This window comes from Triticum dicoccoides, chromosome 7B (genome assembly GCF_002162155.2).
Source record: "Triticum dicoccoides isolate Atlit2015 ecotype Zavitan chromosome 7B, WEW_v2.0, whole genome shotgun sequence".
Lineage (NCBI taxonomy): Eukaryota > Viridiplantae > Streptophyta > Magnoliopsida > Poales > Poaceae > Triticum > Triticum dicoccoides.
The window spans coordinates 719,372,658-719,394,243 of NC_041393.1; the positions used below are offsets into that span (position 1 = coordinate 719,372,658).

The 21,586-nt window shown below is 42.2% G+C and overlaps 1 pseudogene; it reads left to right on the top strand.

Annotated features, from left to right (window-relative positions):
* Positions 1-973: 973 nt before the first annotated feature.
* The window catches only part of LOC119339933, a 22,380-nt pseudogene continuing 1,767 nt past the window's right edge, over positions 974-21,586 (top strand).

Sequence of the window (21,586 nt, forward strand, 5' to 3'; positions counted from 1 at the left end):
TAAGGTAGCAGCACAGATTAGATTAACAGCATCGTGACTCTTCTTATTCTTCCATAAGGGAATGAATGAACTAAAAGATTCAGGAATATGTATATCAGCAGAAACAGATAACACACCCCAAACTTGACGAGCCACCACACAGTTAAAGAAAAGATGTTGAATACTCTCTAGCTCATTATAGAAGACACAAGTCAGGTCAGCTACATGCTGCCGTTTTGCAAGTTTGTCCAGAGGTTAAACTTTTATTGTGCACCATTAACCAGAGAAATACATGTATATTTGGAGGAACTTTGATCCTCCAAATATAATCTTTCCGTATTGAAGTTATACCCCCAAAATTTATCATTTTATACATCGACTTCACAGAATAAACCCCTTTACTATCAAGGGACCAAATAGGCTTATCTAGATCAAGCACTGGATTTCACTCACAATCGACGAATTCAGTACAAGAGGGTAGCTAGGGTTCATCATCAAGAAGGGGAATGGGAAGTAGAGTCGGGATGTGCGAGGAGGAGTTCGCTCAACGGCGCCAGGTTCAGGTCTCTGTTCTTCGATGCCTATTTGGCCCGTTGGGTGGTGAATATATATCTTCGGTCATTAGACCCGCCAGCTCCCGACTTCTTTGGGTTGGAGTTCCTCTCTCTCTTGGGCCGAGCGGTTATCCTTGGGCTTCTCATGGCACCCTATTGCATACAAGACAGTTCTTCGACTAAGCTTACTAGTCATTTCTAAAAATGTGCTTCCCTGTTTGGCCCCGGGAAACGAAACCATCCCTATTTGCGCACACCTAATTTTCATCTAACATTCTTAGTAGCCAAAATTGACAAAAGGTGTCATATTACCAATAGAATTTAGCCCATGTGTAAAACAGGGAAGAGACCATCATTAGTAGCCAATATTGGCGGAAATGTGAAATTAGGGATACAATTTATGTCCCGTGCCAAATAGGAAATATTTATTTCTGGTCCAAATGGGGAAACACATTATTAGAGAAGGTTTGTATAAAGGAATTCTCTCTTCGTTGTCTCAGATAGAAGGGGAACATCGGAGTTTTAGCAGAGAGCTGATGGAGTTGAGATGGGGGCGTCGTCGGCGGCGTTCCTCCAAACCACTGCTCGATACCTTAGGAAGTGAAGCGGACCACATTAGTGCTCTCCCTACTGACCTACTCCTCCTCATCCTTGCCCGACTCAGATGCATTGCTGCCGCCGCGCGCACCAGCACTCTCTCCCGCCGGTGGTGTGGCCTCTGGCCCACCTCCAACAGATCGTCTTCCTCAACATCACCTTCCCCAAGATCGAAGCGGCGATGGGCCACGTTCCTCGGCCCCCGAGCATGATTTCCCTCCTCGAGATCCATGTCGCCAAGGAGGGTTGGCACGTCCGCAAGAAACAAAGGCGCCTCCATGGGCTCCGCAAGCCTGATGTAACCTCGCTGCTCCATGCTGCAACGCGACTTGAGCCGAAGGAGGTCATCTTTGGCCTCCGCTTGGAAATAATCAATCCCTATATTGTGGGTCTACCTTGCTTCCACCGCGCCACCTCGATCACGATGGAACTTCCCGTCGTCATCTGTCGTGTGCCAGACGGTGTCGAGTTCACCGCACTCAAGACGTTGACTCTGTCGTCCTGCTACATCAACATCGTTGCCATGCTCTCATGTTGCCCGTGCTTGCGCACGCTCCACCTCAAGCGTGTTGGCATACATGAGCACGACCTAACAATCCACTCTCCGTCACTTCAGGAGATTGTAGTGGACAGGAATTCATGGATAGACCATGTAGACATCGTTGCCCCCATGCTTAAGAAATTTACCATGTCCTTTGCCACAATGGAGGAGTCCAAAATTTTCTTCTTGGCCCCAGTGGTGGAGAAGGTGTCATGGAACTGGTTACCCAGATGGCCCATTGTGTTTGGTCTTTAGCAACTCCAACTGTTGAGGCTGCAGGCACCAGTTGAGAGACAAGGACAATTCCCTTCACTCCAAATTGATGTTTGTGCGGTGTGTCCCCTCTCCTATTCAGTTTACTACAAACTCATATTAAACAGTTTTTTTGTGAATTATATGTATCCTTCCAAATTGTTTCCCAGTTGTCATCTAATTTCCATGATGAGTTGGCCAACTTTACACAAGAGATAGAGAAGCATATGGTTGTGGCCTTCTCTATTGTAGAGCTACATCTCACAACAAAGGGGCATGTTTTTGGAGCGCTTGTGTTTCATCTTCTTGGGATTAATCTAATGGGCACTGCTATGCAAAAGCTTAAGGGTTTTTTGTGGAGAACAACGGTAATTATTAGCTCTGATTACATATCTCAAAAATGCATTATGTGATTCGTGAAAAAAATACATTATGTGGTAATTTACATCTATTTTTTGTTTTAGGTGCAAGAAGAATGCAAACCAGAGTGTCCATGTGCGCCCACAAATTGGAGAACCCAAAACATCTCACTACTCTCAAAGAAGTGGAGATCAATGGCTTTGAAGGAGTAGATCATGAGTTTGATTTCTTGAAACTCATACTCAAATGTTCTCCAAACCTTAAAGGAATGACTTTGAATTTGTCACATGAAGTCTGGTCAAGGAAAGGTGGATGTGAAATAGCGCAAAACATCTTCAGGGCATATCCTTCTGTGAAGTGCCATGTTTATCTAATGTCTGGTAAGTTTGGCCGAAGCCTAATGGTTAAGCTGACATTGCTTTTCGTGATATGGAAAATCTCTAGGGTGCTTCAAATGTGGAATTGACATTCCAATTACAAAGTCTAGTTGTGTACATGTATCTCACTTATTAGCTAATATGATATATATAACTACTGAGTTTGTGTGAGCACACCCTAACAACTTTACCAATACGTATGAAAGCTGAAGTGTAGAGTTAGGATTATTATTTTTGGATTTTTATGCAAGCTTTCTTAACTTCGTTGCCCTTTTGTCGTATGCAATCTCCTCTATGTATTATGCCCTTATTTTTGCATATTTATTTAGAAGCCAAAATGAGTTTGTAAATTAGCTAGTGCTTGTTTTCTCATCTGAATTTTATTACCCTTCGGGTTTTGTATTAAATTCTAGTTAATCACATTAAACACTTAGTTTGCTTGCTAGTATTTTCCATTGGCAACAACATTTGCTTAATTTATGGCTGTACATTTGCATGTTTCTATGCCGATTAGGGCTTGTTCTCATTTGTCTCATTTTGCAGAGTCGATGCATACAAATCAAGATTGCCCGTGGACATGATTCTCATCCTCCAATTTTTGGATTGGTGGTGTGCATTGGGAAGAGCATCCTTTCCCATGACAATCAACTCCTTATAGTATTATTTGGTTTCAGGATTTTGCGTAGTTTTTGGTAGAAGCCTACAACCGTTAAAGTGAAGCTTTGTTTTGGTAGTGCACCGCTACTATTGGCTTTAGGAGCGTTGTGCTCTTGGCTATGCTCAATCAACAAAGTGACATATTTTGATCAACATGTGTCAGTCATGCACTCCAAGTTATCTATGTTTTGATGGTTGCATGAACCAAATGAGCTCTATGTGATCAGCTGAATTCTCATAGCACGAGAACACCGTTTTGTTTTCTCTCTTTTCTAAATCACTACACATGCATGATGAACAACGATGCTCTGTATTCATTGTAGCTATTGAATTTTTGGGGAATATGGTCTCTTTGTAAAGTCACGGTGGCTGTCCCCCGACAAACTCAAGCCTTCTCGGTTTGCACGTATTTGCCTTCTTTATTTTTTGAAAGATTGTCGATGAAAGTGCAGGGAATATCCAACAGCATAGCCGAGTGTGAGTTTGACTTGGAAGCAATTCAAGCATGGTTCCTCAATTTTCAGTCATTTTTACAAGTCTCGCAAATAATTCCACTCATGTTTGAATGCATTTTCCTAAAACATTCAATCACATTTCGATTATCTTTAGATACCACTAGTAGAAAAACAACCTGTTGTACCGGTTTGTAAGGACCTTTAGTCCCGGTTCTGTAACCGGCACTAAAGGGTGAGGACTAAAGGTAACCCCCCTTTAGTCCTGGTTCAACACGAACCGGGGCCAAAGGCCCACCACATGGCACGAGCCCGCGCGATGGTCTGGGGGACCTTTAGTACCGGTTGGTAACACCAACCGGTACTAAAGGATATGTTTTTTGTATTTTTTTAATTTTTTTCTTTTTTTTTGAATTTTTTCCCGATTTTCAAATTTCTGAATTATTTGACGATTTTTTCTCTAATCACCGCCCATCATTGCTCTAATCACCCCTCATCATTCCAAATCGTCTAACTTCTCGGCCGGTCACCCATCCTCTCACTACTCCATTCTGAGTACGCTTAACTTTCGAGTTCTATCCCCCTAGTTTCCAAGTCTGCACGTGTTGTTTACCTGACAATAGTAAGCTGTCAATCCTATTAACCCTCAGGAATTTAGCTTGAGCATGAAGTCACATGTTTCACCGTTTGAGTTTGAAACTATTATTCTAAAAAATAATTATTATTTAGTAACCGAAATCTTTCTTGAATAAGTAGTTTGACCATAGTTTGACCACAATTTGACCAGATTTTACCATAGTTTGACCACAGTTTGACCAAAATTCAAAAAAGCTAAAATAATTATTTATTAACACTAATATTTCTTGAATAATTAGTTTGACCATAGTTTGACCACAATTTGACCAGATTTAACGAAAATTAAAAAAATTGAAATTTGAGCATATCTTTTTTTTTCTTTTAGAATTTGAGGATTCTAAAGATTTGCGAACATGCCTATGGCAGTCAAAATTGGATGCGGATTTTCGTGCTAATTTTTTTGATATATTATACATTTTTTTCGACATCGTATGCAAAAGATATGGCCGTTTTACTTTTTCATAACACTTTTTTGCAAAACATGTCCAAATTTAAGTTATTAAATTTTCCTAACTAGTAGATGTAGTAACATAACTACATCTCGAAGGATTTTAATTTTTGAAGTTTTTATCATTTTCTTTTGTTTTTTACAAAACTGAAATGGTGATACACAGGGGGGGTAGAGTTTGAAAATTGACCTTTAGTCCCGGTTTGTGTCTCCAACCGGGACTAAAGGTTAGACCCCTTTAGTCCCGGTTCGTGGCACGAACCGGTACTAAAGGTTAGCCCTTAAGTACCGGTTTGTGCCAAGAACCGGGACTAAAGGGGCTTGTGGGGCGTCGGCCTGACGCCAGCCTGCCACCATCCCTTTAGTACATGTTCATGGCATGAAACGGTACTAAAGGTTCAACACGAACCGGCATTAATGCATAGCCGTTCAAACCGGGACTATTGATACCATTAGTACCAGGCCAAAATTGAACCGAGACTAATGTGTCTCACATTAGGTCCTTTTTCTACTAGTGTACATTCGACATGCATTTCAAACATTTCATGCAGATTGAACAAATGTATAGATAATTCACTCAACTTCCATAATAGCTAAGCACATGCAGCAAACATCCCAGGCAATTCTTTACACCTACCATTTGTCCACTCCCATTTCAGAAAAGATTTTAAAACTTTTTGAACCTGGTTTGGCTAGAAAAATCAGACCATTCATATTCCAATTAATTTTGGATACATCTAGCAGGCATTTCAGGCAATCTTCAATCAATCCAGTTATATTTTGACGAATATCAGAATCGCACAAACATGCATTACACACAAATCCAGTTGAATTTCATATGCCCCGACATACCTCACGAAAATGTATATAACATAAATTTCAAAAGCATTTTAAGCGCATTTGAGTGTAATTTCAAAAAACCTTTCCATAGAGATTCTAGAGTCATCACATGAGTTAACTTATTCAGACATCTTGTAAAACCAAGCCAGGTTTCTCCTAATAAATTATGAAAAAATAGAAGGAAAAGAAAAAAACACCGTGTGAGATCAGAACTACTATATAATTAACACGTATTCAAGAGAAAACAGAACTTTTTTCCTTTGTAGCTCTAGGCGACTAGACAAACTCTCCCCTCCAAGCTTCGCCAGCGAGCCCGTCGCTTCGGTCAACCGTGAAAAATAACACCAAATAAACTCATTTAAGCAAGTGGCCTACGCTTCGCTCACATCGCCAGAAACGCCTGCGCCTTTCTTCTTCTTCTTCTTCTTCTTCTCTCTCTAAAAAGAAAAGGGAGCGGCTACGGAGCGGCCGGGTGCTCCCTAGTATTCCCTGGCAGCCGGCCATAAAAGGAAGGATTTGGTCCCCCCTGACGAAAAAGGAAACCCACCTGTCCGCACTGTATCACGCGAATTGCATGCCCACCCTCCCCGCAACCCAACTCCCCCTGGTCCCCTCGTTATGTGACTCCCAGTCGTTCCCTTCTCCTAAGCAAACCAGCCCCGAATCCCCATCTTCTTCTCCCCCAAGCCTCGTTCCCAGATCTACAAACCTCGGCTCACCCTGGAATGGCGACATAGGAGGGGTGCCAGTCAAAGGAAATTGACAAAAAACTGAAAGAAAATACAAAGCAAGGACGCAGAGGGAGATCAGGTTTGCCCAACTCTTCCATATAATTTTCCTGGGATTTGCCAAAAGTACCTACTCGTGTCCCTGTTGATACTTCCTGTAATTTTTTGATTATTTTGTTCAGGTTTATACGAAAAAGACTACATATACTCATCTAAATTGTGCTACAACTCCTTTTTTATGAGTGCTAGTCAAAAAAAGATATCTTTGTGTGGTTATTTTTATCCCAAAAATTACTAGGATTTAGGATCTTCTGTGAGCAAATTCTGTTGATTTCAAGCAATGAAAAAACTGTGATTGAGAAACAGGGATAGGATAGCTTTGTCTGCAACATTAGTGAAAACCCTTGTTCTGAGCAACTACATTACTTACTTTAGGCAAAAGCTATGTTCCTTGTAAGCAAATGCTATGGTTTTTAAGGCAAAAAAGAACTATGTTGGTTTCAAGAAGATAAACTGTAGGTATTGTTGATCTACTGTGCTTATTTTTGCCCTTATGTTTATCCCAAGAATTCCTAGGATTTATAAACAGATCTTTAAGCAAATTCTGTTGATTTTGAGAGCAAATTGTGATGTTATTTCAAGCAACGAAAAACTATGATTGACAAAACAGAGTTAGGATAGCTTTGTTTCGTGAAACCTTTTATGTGGTCTCCAACATTAGTGAAACCCCCTGGTCCTGAGCAACTACCTTACTTACTTTAGGCAAAAGCTATGTTCCTTTTAAGCAAATCCTATGGTTTTTAAGGCAAAAAAGAACTCTGCTGGTCTCACGAGTATAATCTGTAACTACAGTTGATCTACTGTGGTTATTTTTATCCCAACAATTCCTAGAATTTATAAAGACATCTTTAAGCAAATTTCTGCTGATTTTGAGAGCAAATTGTGATATTATTTCAAGCAACGAAAAAACTGTGATTAACAAGCAGGGCAAAGATAACTTTGTTTCATGAAACCTTTTAGGTGGTCTGCAACATTAGTGAACACCCTTGTTCTGAGCAAGTACCTTACTTACTTTAGACAAAAGCTATGTTCTTTTAAAGCAAATGCTATAGTTTATAAGGCAAAAAAGTACTGTGTTGGTTTCAAGGAAATAAACTGCTGATACTGTCATCAGCTTTTCAGCATCTACTGAGTATCCTAAGCAACTTATACGAGATACTGCATATTACTACAACAAGAAAAAAATGAATGAAATAAAAAAGTGCCCAGTAGTGAATATTACCTTCAAGGAAAAATGGTTGAACATTGTTTCCTGCTTTAAACATCGACATGTTATGAATAGTAGGATGCTCCAGTTGCATTCTGAAAAAGTATGTTTGTTTTGGTATGACCATACTAAGTGCCTAATAATGATTCTGCAAAGAAGGATCATATAGAAAACGGAAAGACAAAAAGGAAAATAGCAAATGAAAACGGTCTTGTGCATAAAAGATAAATGTTCTGTTCCTCCCAAAACAAAGCAACTGGAAAACTTATTTGAACACAAAGAGTGCATCACCCTTGGCTACTCCTAAAAAATCAAACATATAACAATCTACTCTCGATATTAGTCATGTTGACACAAGTTTCGCAAAAGCTAAAAAGATGCACTTTGATGAAGAAATAATCTTCTCCATCCGCCTTGCTGCACCAAAACCTTGATTTCACATGGTGAACTGTTGCTCTCCTGTGAACATTTAGAAAACCAAAGAAATTACATCATGGAAAAAATACATATGTTGTAAGAAACTACTGTTGATATATTGTGCCCATATAAATGAAAACATGTGTAGAGAAAGAAGCAACTTGTGTTTGGTTTTTCATGCATGTATGCTTACTGTATTTTCTAGCAAACGCTCTGGTAAAAAAGAAAATCGCATCAAGCTGAAATGTTGTTCTCTTATTAATTTTCTTGCCTACACTCTGTGTTTTGGATGCTTACTTGATTCACCTGACTTGCTTTGTCAACTTGGTGTTTGCAGGGTGGAGATGATTGACCTAAATGAGTTGCCAGCGGAAATTGACCCTCAAATGCAAAATCCTGAAAGCAGTAATCTTGGAGAACATGTATTCTGCACACAGCACAGCAACCCCCGCGGTGGTGCTCAGTCTCCTAATCCTATGCTTACACAAAATGTTGTAACACCTGTGACGGGCACAGTGGACAGGGCTGAGCACTCCACTGACAATGGGGGACAACAAGAGGTGCAACTGTGCCTGGAGAAGAAGCAACGGATACGGATGCGCACACAATTGATGTCACAATGACTGCAGATGAAACGGCAGGCACTATTGGAAATGGTTTGGCAGGCTTGGAAGGTGAAAACGATGATGAAGCTTGGTCACAGCCTAAGGAGCCATATGTTGGAATGAGGTTTGACACTGCGGAGGGCGCCAAAGAACACTACAACGCATGCATATGCTTTGCAACTTGGGTTTTCTGTCAAGAAGAACACTTCAAGGAAGTCTATTAAAACTGCTGAGCTGATAAAGCAGCAATTTGTATGCAATAAGTTTTGCAAACCTAAAGTTGATGATGGAGGAGCAGAAACAATTCCTGCCCTAGACAAGATTGCAGAACAAGGTGAAAATATTGATGAAGAGGATGAAATTGTCTTTCTTGATGATGAAAGCAAACTAAAAAAGAAAACCAAGAAGCGGAAGCGGGATACAATAGTGCAAACAGGTTGCAGAGCCAAGATGGTGGTGAAGTTATTAGATAGCCGTTGGGAGGTCATTTACTTTGTTGCTGAGCACAACCACCCGTTGGTTGACAAACCATCTTTGACTAAGTACCTGAGATCACACCAAGGGATACCACCAGAAGAAAGGGCTTTCCTCACACATCTCCATAATTGCAACTTGACAAAAGGTTTGGTTCCCTTCCTAAACTATGACTAGGAAAAATCATGAACTATCCTTGGCTTCATGTGTTAGTTGGTCATACCTTATGCAAGTACTTCTTGGTTTCTCTTGATTGTGGAAAAATTAACTTTGTTCCAAAGACTGACCTTGGTTTGAGATGCTCACACACCACCTTGTGTTATGATTAACACCAAAAAAAAGATGTGAAAATTAGGTTTGTCCCGTGGTTTTCCTTTGTATGCTATGTAAGTTGCTCAAACCCTACAAACATGCTTGCATGTATTGTTTTTCAAACCCTTAAAATGATGGAAATATGTTTTCTTCCTACAATTGCCTTGGTTTCTGTGTGAGTTGCTTGCACCCTACTTGTATGCATTATTATTTAAAGCCTGGAAAATGATGGAAATTTGTTTGTTTTTTCCTGTACTTCACATGTCTTGTTGCGTGAGTTGCTCATACCCTACGCAACTACTTGCCTGGTTTATTATTAAAAAAAGCGGGATTTTGGTTTGCTCGTGGACTTGCCTTGTTCTGCTGTGTAATTTGCTCAGGCCCTGACCAAGTGTTGACTGCAGTACACTTCCTTGTCCCTTGGTTTCAGTGTGTTAGTTATTATTCGCCACCAATTAAAACCCATGGGTACTACTTTTTTTATTCGCCACCAATTTAAACTTGTATGCCTTTAGTTACTTGCAAACAATGTATTAGTTTGTTGAAGATCTTGTGGTACTGTCCAACTACCTCTACATACAAATGCACTAAACTAACTAGCCACTACGTTTTTGCTTGCAGGTCGTATGATGCACATCATGTCAGATTACTATGGGACAGAGCTGATTGTTCCTTATGGTACTAAACATATTTCAAACTTGAAGTCAGAATTGAACAAGCATGCCATGAAAGAAGGTGATATGATTGAGACAGTTGCCTACTTTAAAGACCAGCAGAAAGAGGACCCAAATTTCTTTTACAAGATAAAGTATGATGAGGAGGACAGGGTGGAGAATATTTTCTGGGTTGACGGTGCAGCAAGGAAGGCTTATGCAAAGGCATATCACGACTGTATCTCATTTGACACCACGTACATGACTAACATGTATAACATGCCCTTTGCACCATTCATTGGGATTAATCGGCATGGACAATCATTCATGTTGGGATGCGGGTTTGTGAGGCAAGAATTGGCAACAAGCTTTGATTGGCTGTTTGGGACCTTTCTTGAAGCAATGCATGGTCTAGCACCTACTAACATCATAACTGACCAAGGCATCGCGATGGCACAGTCAATTAAAAGGATGTTCCCAACAAGTGTCCACCGTTGTTGCCGTTGGCATATAATGAAAAAGGCTCAAGAAAAGCTTGGTGCCTTGTTGGGGCAAAACCCTAGATTGTCGAAAGATTTCAATAGCTGTATTGACTTTAGCTTGACGCTGGATGAGTTGGAGGCTGCATGGACTGCTCTGATGTTGAAGTATGAGGTTATGACTAACACACACTTTGAGAACCTATATAAATACCGGGAAACATGGGTTCCTTGCTACTTCAAACACCAATTCTTCCCATTCCTGCAGTCAACACAACGCAGTGAGGGTTTTAACGCTGTCCTTAAGCGATATGTGAACCCACACAATTCCATTCTCAACTTCGTCAAGCAATATTCAAAAATCCAGAATCACATACTTTTCCGGGAGGGTGGAAAAGACTACCGGACTGAACATTTGGAGACTGAAATGTGGTCATCTTTTCCCATTGAGAAGCAAGCGTATGGTGCCTATACTAGGGACTTGTATGAGAAGTTCCGTAACAAATTCAAGTTGACTGGGAGATACAATGTACGGCCGCATGGGGGTCACTTGTATGAGATTTACCCCAACAATACCAACCCCGACAAATCACAGAAATGGGTTGCTAAGTATGGTTCTAGGAGTTATTTTGTGACAGTAGACCCTGCTGCTGGAGACTACACGTGCCAATGCTGCAAAATGGACAGGGACGGCATGCTCTGCTGCCACATCTTGAAGGTTTTCACCTACCTTGGTATAGATGAAATACCTGCACAGTACATTCTGAGGAGATGGACACCTAAAGCAATACCCAGTGCACCCCCTACAAATGACGGTCAACCCGATGAGTTGCCAGCACAGTCCAAGAAAGAACTTAGACATGCAAATTTGTCCTTGGATTTTGCAAGCCTTGCTCGTGTTGCTAGTGCGTCAGATGCTGCTTCAGACATCATGAGGAAGCATATGCGGGCAGCTCGCACAGAAATAAAACACTTGAACTTGTCGAGAAAAAAGAAGCCGACAACAGGTCCTAGTGCCCCCCCCCCCCGGTGGTCCACCCCCGAGTAGTGGTTCTGCACCACAAGGCAACCCTCCTTCAACGAATAGTGCCCCTCCACCACCTCCTGCTGCAGCTGCACAACCACCGGCTAACTCTATGCAGCGTCCAACTACTTCTGTACCACAACAAAGAAAAGCATCCCAAATGGCTGATCCTTCTAGAGTGCTTGCACACCCCAATATGGGATCTGCACCCCAAAGCACAACATCGCTAACCCAGCCAGTGGTGCCTACACCACCAGGAATGTTTGCAGCACAGCTGAGAGGGACTGCACAAACAATCAGAGGGCATGCACAACCAGGTTGGTGGCCTCTACAACTACCAACAGGGGAAGCACAACTAGCCAGGGGCCCCCCCAGCACAAAACAGGTGGCCAGCAGTACAACCGAGGGTGGGCGCCCCGCCGCCCCCATTAGGACTTCAACAAATGCCTACTGGAATTGGAGAGCATTCTACTTCCTCCACATCACAACAGAAAGGGCAACGAAACAGTGGAGGGGCATTGTTGTCTTCTTCTGCAGCACCGCCTGGGAGACATGCGCAACCACCTCTCCAAATTGAGCCAATACACGGGGGTGCTGGAATGCAACCAGGAGCTTCTACAATGGAACAAAACCTTGGATATCCTACTCCTACTGTGGCTGACCCGCCAATCCCTAGAGACCCGCCAAAGTCAACAACCAAAGGAAGAGCAAAAATGAAAAGGATCCAGTCAGCACTTGAGCTGCACCCTAAGAGAAAGAACAAGTGTAGTTATTGTGGTTCTATTGAACACAACTCTGTGCTATGCAAAACAAGATTGGTGTGAACGTAAAGAAGGAGTGGAAACGGTGCTGACAAAGACGAAACCCAAGAGGAAAAAAGTTGAGAAGACCAAATAACACTATTTGAATTCTACAGCTTTGGCTCTTTTTTTACTTTGTTCTTATTCTGCAAACAAATTTGTATTGGCATCTCTTGCAAGTTGTATGAATGACTCAGGCAACTATCTGTTATCTGTTCTTTTCGCATGTGGAGAATTTACATTGATAAAAAATCCATCGTGGGAGAAATCATTGAAAATTATCATGACTGCGGATTAAATTACAGGCAAACTCTTGTGTAGTGTTCAGGCAAGTATATACAGAAATGCAAGCAACCAAGTCATACAAAAACAACTACCTGTTATCTGTTCTTTTCGCATGTGGAGAATTTACATTGATAACAAATTTCCATCATCGGAGACATTCATTGAAAATTATCATGAGTGCGGATTAATTTGCAGGCAAACTCTTGTCTAGTGTTCATGCAAGTATATGCAGAAATGCAAGCAACTAAGTCATACAAAAAAATAAAAAAATCATGATCAAAGAACTGACCTATTTCAACTTCAGGATGTCTTTCCAGGGAGCCTTGTTGCAATCAGTGTCGACCCAATTACTTGTCAGTTGTTTCCTAATGTTTGGGATGTTGTCTGGGGTGAATCTTGGAACAACCCTTGCTTCCCAACCACTAGTGAATTTAAGAGCATAAACCCCACAGTCAAACCTAGACAACAAAAAAAATATGGAAAACAATATGTTCTTAGTTACCTAATTACATATATGTACTATCACTTGGATGACCTAAAAAAAGAAGAAGAACATGACATATCAACCAGTTTTGAGAGGTATGGTTGCTTACTCATTGTTTTGCTTCGGTACATCGATATTGAATAGTTTAAAATCATCCATGCCAATATGAGATTTTGGGTAATGAGTCTCCCATAGAATTCGAACACTTGCAACCATACGCCTTGCGCAATCATCCAGGGACTTGTTGGCAAGAGTCCTCCATGAATCAAGCACCTCAAACTTTCTGTCCCTTAAATTCACATTGAAAACCCAGTAATGATTCCCTGTAACTGGCTTCGTTTCGTCAATGTTTGCTATGACAGGGAACATGATCTGTATGTGGAGAAAACAAGTGTGTATAAAATGCTAGGAACTAAACACATGTGGTGAAAAAATTGCATGTAAAAAAATACTTGTATTATCAGGCGAAATTCCCTGCATGTTTTTAGGCAACTTTTTGCTGCATGGAAGCAACTTGGAAAAAAGAACACATGGTGGTGGAGAAGGGGGTGTTGTGTGGCAACTTATGTTGCTACTCAAAGCGAGTCCCAAAAAACATGTCAATGTTTCTCTACTTAAACAACTACTACCATACTCTATGTGTATTTTCTCATGTGCGAAAAAGAACACATATATCAAAAAAGTAGGATAAAAAAGTCTGACCATATCTTTATGGTCCAAACGGTTGGATTTGCTGAATCTGACAATCACCTCTTTCTTGTCAATATCCATCTTCTGCAACCATTTCTACCAAAAAGAAAAAAAAACATGAAAAAGGTGGGAAAATGAAAATAGAAAAGGAAGACCTGATTACTGATATAACTGCCATTTTCTTACCGAGAATCTTATTGGCATCACCACCTTCTTTGAATCTGGTGGCAAGTTCATCACGATGGACTGTATGCCAATCTCAACAACATGGTCCAACAGGAATCCTTCCTTTTTCATCGCATTTGCCAGCTCCCTCACAGTTACATAGTATCGACCATAGTCAATTACCTTGGGGCTGTAGTAAAAAAGATGATAAAACAGAAAGATAAGTTCATCATGATGGCATGTGCCCCAAAAGATAAAATGTGTTATTGATAACGAACTTTCTGCCCACCACCACAATGTCTAACTTATTGTTGTACATTAAGTCACCTACTACTATTTTTTATGAACTTGCCTAATGATAATATATTATATGCCTGCATGACAGTAAACAGGTTGCTTAAACAAAAAATTTAGTTAGACAAAACATTGTACCTGGTATCTACATCTGGAGAAACTTCTTCATTTAATCTCCCATGTAAGATAACCGATGAATATAACCGATTGACATCAGGTTTGCAGTGAAACATTTTTTTCTCATTGTAGTCCGTGAATGGTGACCTAATGCAGGGTGATGGTTTGATGATCCTCCTCTCAAATTTGTTAGGGACAGGCTCTCTAGAACTGCTGCTAGTATAGTTCTTGCTGCCTGAACCATCTTCTATTTGTTCAGCAGTTTTTTCTGGTGTAGATAACACGGTTGGCGACCGGCTACCCTCTGCACAAGCTCCAAGACTCTCATTGGACCTTTGATTTGGTAATTGACACGCTTCGTTGACGCCTCCAAGTTCACACTCCTCACTGTCATCGAGTATTTGTATGAACTCGGGGTCTGCAAGTATGCTTGGCCCATCACGTACAACTGCCTCGACTGCTGTTTCTGGCACAAAGTCATCTATGCCAAGAGAAAATGATGGGGCTGGGCAGTATTCATGAACAAAGTTGTCTGATCCTGAACTTTTGGTTTGCTGAAACTGCAATCCATCAGTCTCTAATCGAATGGAATTGGATGATTTGTTGCTTGAGCTTTCTGCATACTTATTCCTTGGAGGTGCACACCTAGCTATGAGCTCACTGATTTCCAAGACGTTTACTTCTAGAGAATTTCTCGTATTGTCCTTGAATTGGATGGGTGGAAAATTCTCTTTGTTTCCATCGCAAATGTTGAATCTCTTGGCTTGAGGGCTAACTTTTTGGGCAATCTCGATGATGGAAGCTGAGTTTGCAGGAAAGTTGCCTTGTGACCATGAATTGCTGCTTTTCAATGAGATGTCAGTGGTGCTTACTACCTCACCTGAAACATGAGGAGATGGCAGGGGGCAAAAAATTTCTTGTAATGGTGCTTTCATCTTCTGCTCTTTACCACCCTGATGACCATTTAGCTCAACCATTTCTGCTTGACCATTCAGCTCGACTAATGGTTGCCTACCACTTGTTTTTGTTGTGCGCCCCAGTATTTCTGCTGGCATATTGGCTGTTGGTTCTTTTTTGTAGCTTAAGTTCCTCTCTGAAGGATTTGCCTGATTGGTCATGCAAATTGCTTCCTTCTTGGCTTGAATTGCCTCACTCTGTCTGACATTTGCCTGGCATTTGGGATACATGATCGCAGCCTCATCTTGCTCTGGTGCTGTTGGTACTCCACAAACTGCAACCTTGTTGCATCCTGGGCCATTAGATGCTAATGTCGAGCTTGATATTCTGTTCGCATGAAGCTGGGGCTTGTCAATGACACACCTTGCCTCGTTTTCTGAAGTAGTTCTCTGTTTTTGCTCCTGTAAATGTCTGGATTTCTTAATAGTTGGCATCCTTTGTTTGGCACTCTGGCCTTGCAAGTTAATATTCACCCGGCTTGCTTGCAGCTCCTCTACTGTAGCTGTCACTATTGTTGGCTGCAGGATGAAGCTGACATTCTTTTTCTTCTTGGGTGGGAGAGGTGGTAGTTGGTTCTGTACAACTACCTTATCTTTGCTTTCCAAGACATGTTCTGCACCTATTTCCTGCATTATTCTCTTGCGAGTGGCTTTCGGGAAGAATTCCTCAAAGTTCATTGTGCACACTTCCTTCATCTCTAATCCATCCAAAAGGTCTTCAAAAAGCCTTTTCTCTTCCCATGCACCAGATGGCCCATCACAAACATCCTTGACTTCAAGCAGTGGGAATTCTGGCGAATTATTTTCCCGCTCCATCATCACAATGTCTCTGATGTTAAATGAGTAAGACTCATCAGACACTTTAGCTTCGAAAACCTTCTTCTTTTGAAGCAGAAACTGTAGTGTGCTCTCCTCTTCGTCGTTGTCCAGCTGCCAGCTGCTCCATCCTCGTACCTAGCATCCCCACCACCATCACCGTGGCCGCTGTTGTTTCCTCCATTGTTTTGTTCATTAGGCTTATCACCACCCTTTCCATCCTCCTCCTTATCTTCATCCTTATTACCACCTTTACCCACATCATCATCGTCATCGTCGTCATCATCATCATTCTCATCATCTCCCTTCCCATCCTCTTCCTTATCCTCATCTTCGTTCTCTTCATCATCTTCCTCTGCATCATTACTTTCATCTGTATTATCTCGTTGAACCTCATCGTGATCATGTTCCACTCTTCCTTCATTAGGGTTGCACCCGCCATCTTTGCTTCCGACTTCATCGCCAGAGTCTCCATCACTGCCGCTAGCAGTTTTGTCTGCATCATCATCTGATTCCTCGAAATCGCTGTCGCCTTCGTCGCTACCATCAGTATCTGACTGGTACAGCGCTTCTTCGCTATCACTGGCCTGTTGTTCCCTTCTTTTCTTAGAATGTTGCCTACTTGTTCCAACTTTACTAGGCTCTACCCTGTCTGTCTCAGTTTCCTTCTCATCAATCCTGCCAAAAGCATGAACAAGCTTCCCAGCTGAGTGTGAAATTTCTGAGCACATTTCATGGACAATGACTGAGAGCTTCTTTTGTTTCTGCAAAAAAACAGGGAAAATTGAGGGGAAGCTTAGCACATCCAAACATACTATAACAAAGTTGCCTATAAAAGCAGTTCATGAATAAGAAATCCAGACTTTTTGCAGATTTAAAATGACAATAAAATTGAAAAATTGAGTTGCCTACTCTCAAGTAAGAAATTGCCTGCACACATGGTTAGAAAAATGCCAGGGGATAAAATGACTTACTTCTTTATCATAGGAGTTGGGTAATCTTGCTGCAACAAATTTTGTGATGTGATCCATGCTTCCTAATAAGCTGTCGTCAGCATACCGGGAGAACTCAGTCTTCAATTGATGTGTGCCATCACAAAAAAACGATGAGTACATGATGTGCATGTGCACTAAAAGTTAAACTCGATCACTACCATAAAAAGAAACATTGACAGTTACCCACCACCTCCCGTTGAATCATAAAACACATACTCCGTACATAACATAAAATGTGGGGTGCTTCTTGGAAAATTGTCTAAAGAGTTGCTTGCCAAGATGACAAGACTTGCCAGACTTAAATACATGAGTTGCCTGTTTTTTGGTTAAATGTTGTGACTTGCACTTTAGACAGAAAAGACAACTAAAAAGACATATGTGGCCTAATAAAAAAGACTTACCCGCAGTTTGCCATATTGACCCGGGCCCTTCTTATCCTTCTTCACAACTTTTGCAATTAGAGCAGAATTTCAAACTGAAACTCTTGGTGTAGAACTTGGTATAGGTTCATCCACATCCAGCGAGTCTAGGTACAAGAGCTACAAATGAAAAAGATGACATTGAAGACAGAAAACATATAAGTTTGCAAATATAACAAACAAGATGGAGGATAGTGTTGAGAATGAGAGATAATCGTTTGAGTTTAATGCACTTACTACGAGATGGAAAACATAGCAGCATACAACATTCTTCTTGGTACGCACATCTTTAAATGCTGCCTTTAACTGATCAACAACAAACTGGCAAACATTCGTCTCTGTTATACCATTGACATCCATGACAGTAGGGAAGCTTTTTGGCGAGATGCTTAGACTTGTTGATGGTGCAAGGAAGCAGGAAAAGGCAACTGCTAACCAAACACGAAGAAAATCGTCATCGTAAGCTCCATTCATATTTACAATCATCTTGCACCATGCTGTGAGGGTTGGTGAGTTCTTGGTTGTGATATTGTAGATGCTGTAAATGGCCTTTGTGATGTCAGGACGATTCTCAAAGCAGACCTTTCTACCCCTGTTTGGCAATCCCCAAATTGGATGCACACTCGCTGCATCAACAGGAATCTTCCCCCTATCTGGTATAACAATTTGGGACATCTCAGGGTCGTAGTGCTTCATAATCCATTGGCTGAGATCTGCATCCATACTAGTTGCCGCAATATCCAACAAACCCCCAAACTCTTTATTTATGATCTCACCCTTCTGAAGAGGAACAAGTGACTGGTTTAGTTTGTACAGCCTTGCAGGCGATCCCCTATTCCTAAAACCCTAAAGAGAGAAAAGAGGAACACCAGAAAAAGTTCATTAGAAGAATCATCAACAGGATAGATTTATGTACAGATATATTGGTTAGGCAACTCAAAAAGACAATTAGTTGGCAAGGTAAAGGGCAATTAGCAAACAGTGTGCATGCAAGTTGGTGTTCATATCCTAGGCAAGAGCAGTGTAGATGTTAGGCAAGTTGGTGTTCATCTTCTAGGCAAAAAGAAAAAAAATAGCAGTGTGAAAATCAGGCAAGGTAAAGGGCAATTAGCAAACAGTGTGCATGCAAGTTGGTGTTCATATCCTAGGCAAGAGCAGTGTAGATGTTAGGCAGAAAAAAGTGACTGCAAAAAGTGAGGCAACAGTGCATTACCTCGTTTCTAGCAGTCTTCTGGCGCTTTGCTTTCTTAGTGCGATGTTCAAGGTCTTTGTCGAGACATACATCTTTGTCAACTCCGGCAGCGTTATCAGCATCTATAGATATCTCTTCATTGCTATCAATATCTGATGGCCGCGTCCCACGAGTTATAATACCTTTTGCCCCTCGTCGACGCTTGTAACCAATTATGGGTGCATTACTACGACCCTACAGGAGAGACAATGGAACAAACGAACAATAAAAAAACAGGCCATGAAAAAACATATGGAGACTGCTAACCAGTATATGCACCACATATAAAAAAAATAATTCAGAATTTTTTTCTGCCCATGTACATCTGGTTGGGAATCACTGATGATAAGATGAGAAGGCTCGTCATCAAGGTTGGTTGTAGGCGGGGCTTGCTCGATGCCCTTACTACTGCTCCCAGACATTATTCGCTGTAAAGATAATAAAACGCGCAGGCAAGTTCGCATGCATCTGCCAAGCAAAAACCATGAAAATATCACGCATGTGGCTAGCTAAAGGATGCCAATATTGGCGTTTAAATGAATGAGCTAAGCAGGCTTCCAATTACTATCCTCCCGTGATAAAATTTGACAAGCCAACTATCTATCTTCCAGTGTAACACTAGCAATCTGTATAGGTCGAAAAAAATGCTTTTAGACAACATACAATATTCACCATATGAAAAGCCCTCTCCAAAAAGATCAAAGCATAAGTGAAAACAAAGGGCAATTAGCAAACAGTGTGCATGCAAGTTCGTGTTCATATCCTAGGCAAGATGAGTGTAGATGTTAGGCAAGTTGGTGTTCATCTTCTAGGCAAAAGAAAAAAATTGCAGTGTGAAAATCAGGCAAGACAAATGGGCAATTAGCAACAGTGTACAGGCAAGTTGGTGTTCATCTCCTAGGCAAGAGCAGTGTAGATGTTAGGCAGAAAACAAAAGCTGGTGGGGCAACACTGCGACTGGTGGGGCAACACTGCGACTGCGTGGGAACGGTAGCCTGCAGGGATGGGGGAGTGGTGGACTAGTCATTGCGGGATGCGTGGCCGGCCAGACAGGACGACACCTGAAACACGCGACCCAGACCGCAAACACACCTGCGCGCGTACGATCTGGATCGGACGACACGCACGGGTGTGCGCTCCGGACGACTAAGCAGCACAGCTGCACTTTTTAGAGTTTGGGAAAAGAAAAACGCCTGCGGCTCCATCCACGGATCCACCTCCCCCTCCCACCCCCGCCCCCGCGCGCCGCCGCTCGCCGGAGGGAGCCGGCCTCGCGCCCCCCGCCCCCGCCCGCTGCCGCTCGCCGGAGCCCGCCACGCCCCCGGTCAAGCCCGCCCCCAATCGTTAACTGCGGTAAGCGCCTATCTACCCGCTCCCTCCCCCTTTCAGCAACATTCCGATCTGCTCGTCTGCTCCGGTCGTCGCGGGGCTGCGCGCCGGCGATACGGTCCGGGTCCCCCTGTGCTCCTACCCTCTCTTACCAATCCCGCGTCTCGGGTTAGATCTCCCGGGGCAGGGGTTAACGCTCGTCGATTGCGGACTGTGGATGGAATAGCCGCCCGCCACACGTCGGTGAATCTGCCGCCAGCCCTGGCCCTCGAGCCCAGTGTCTGCTCTGAATATCTGTTCGGGCTTGCTTGTTCGATTTTAATCTGACGAAGTAACCCGCTGGGCTTGACGTTGTGAAGAAAACATTTCGCAGCGAATCCGTCCGTGTGATTGTTGGTCCTGATTGTGCCTTGATTTCCTTTCAATCCTCTTCGGTGTGATGTCCTGGATGATGTAAATGCAGTCACAGTCATTCAGCTGGTTACCTGCAAGTTTGCACCTGTTACTTGCTGCTGCCTTCTGTGATTGTCATACACAGTCCAAGTTTTTCTATAACAATACCTTGTATCTTTGATGCAGAGCCTGAATTGCTGCCGGCTGACAGGGGGCATTAGCCAGCTTCTGAGGAAACTATTCAGAGCAAGCCCGTCTTCTTCTGTAAGTGCTTTCTTGAAAATCCTGCTTTCGTATGCAGTCCGTTGAAAAGCAAGTCCAGTATCCAGTTGCCTTATTATCTGTTTTGTTTAGGTTCCACGGCAGCACTAGGGCGAACTTCCTTCTTCGGCAACCGGCCTCAGTCCCATCCTTCCTCGGTACCAGGTAGACGGTACTCAGGAGATCTACGCAGGCGGTGATCCTTGTTTGTCCGCGGTGCACCGTACCTGGCGGTCCTTCATAGCCATGGTGAGTTACTAGCCATCTCCTTCGTCCAGACCTTGTCATTCCTTGGACGCTATTGTCACCGAATTTGGGCAGCCAACGGGTCTGATTAGGCCAAATTGAAAGCGAAGTTCTGTTTTGAGAGTTAAGTTGGCACATAAAGATTGGTGCCATTTTGGACGTGCTCTGTTTTTCATTACCGAAGCCGGCACTGGTACACTAACGTATGCAATGCACCTCAATATACCTCATTACAAAATTTCTGTTTATTTTTCCTGGTTACTTACCAGAGCTAGTTTGGGAAGGTCCTGTTAGCTGATGTTAAAGTAGAGCCCAGACAATTCTAGTTTGATATCATCACAGTTTGTGCGATCCATGATACTGCCTCTGTCCCAAAATAAGTGTCGTGGTTTAGATCAAATTTGAACTAAAACCACAACACTTATTTTGGAATGGAGGGAGTACATAATTAGA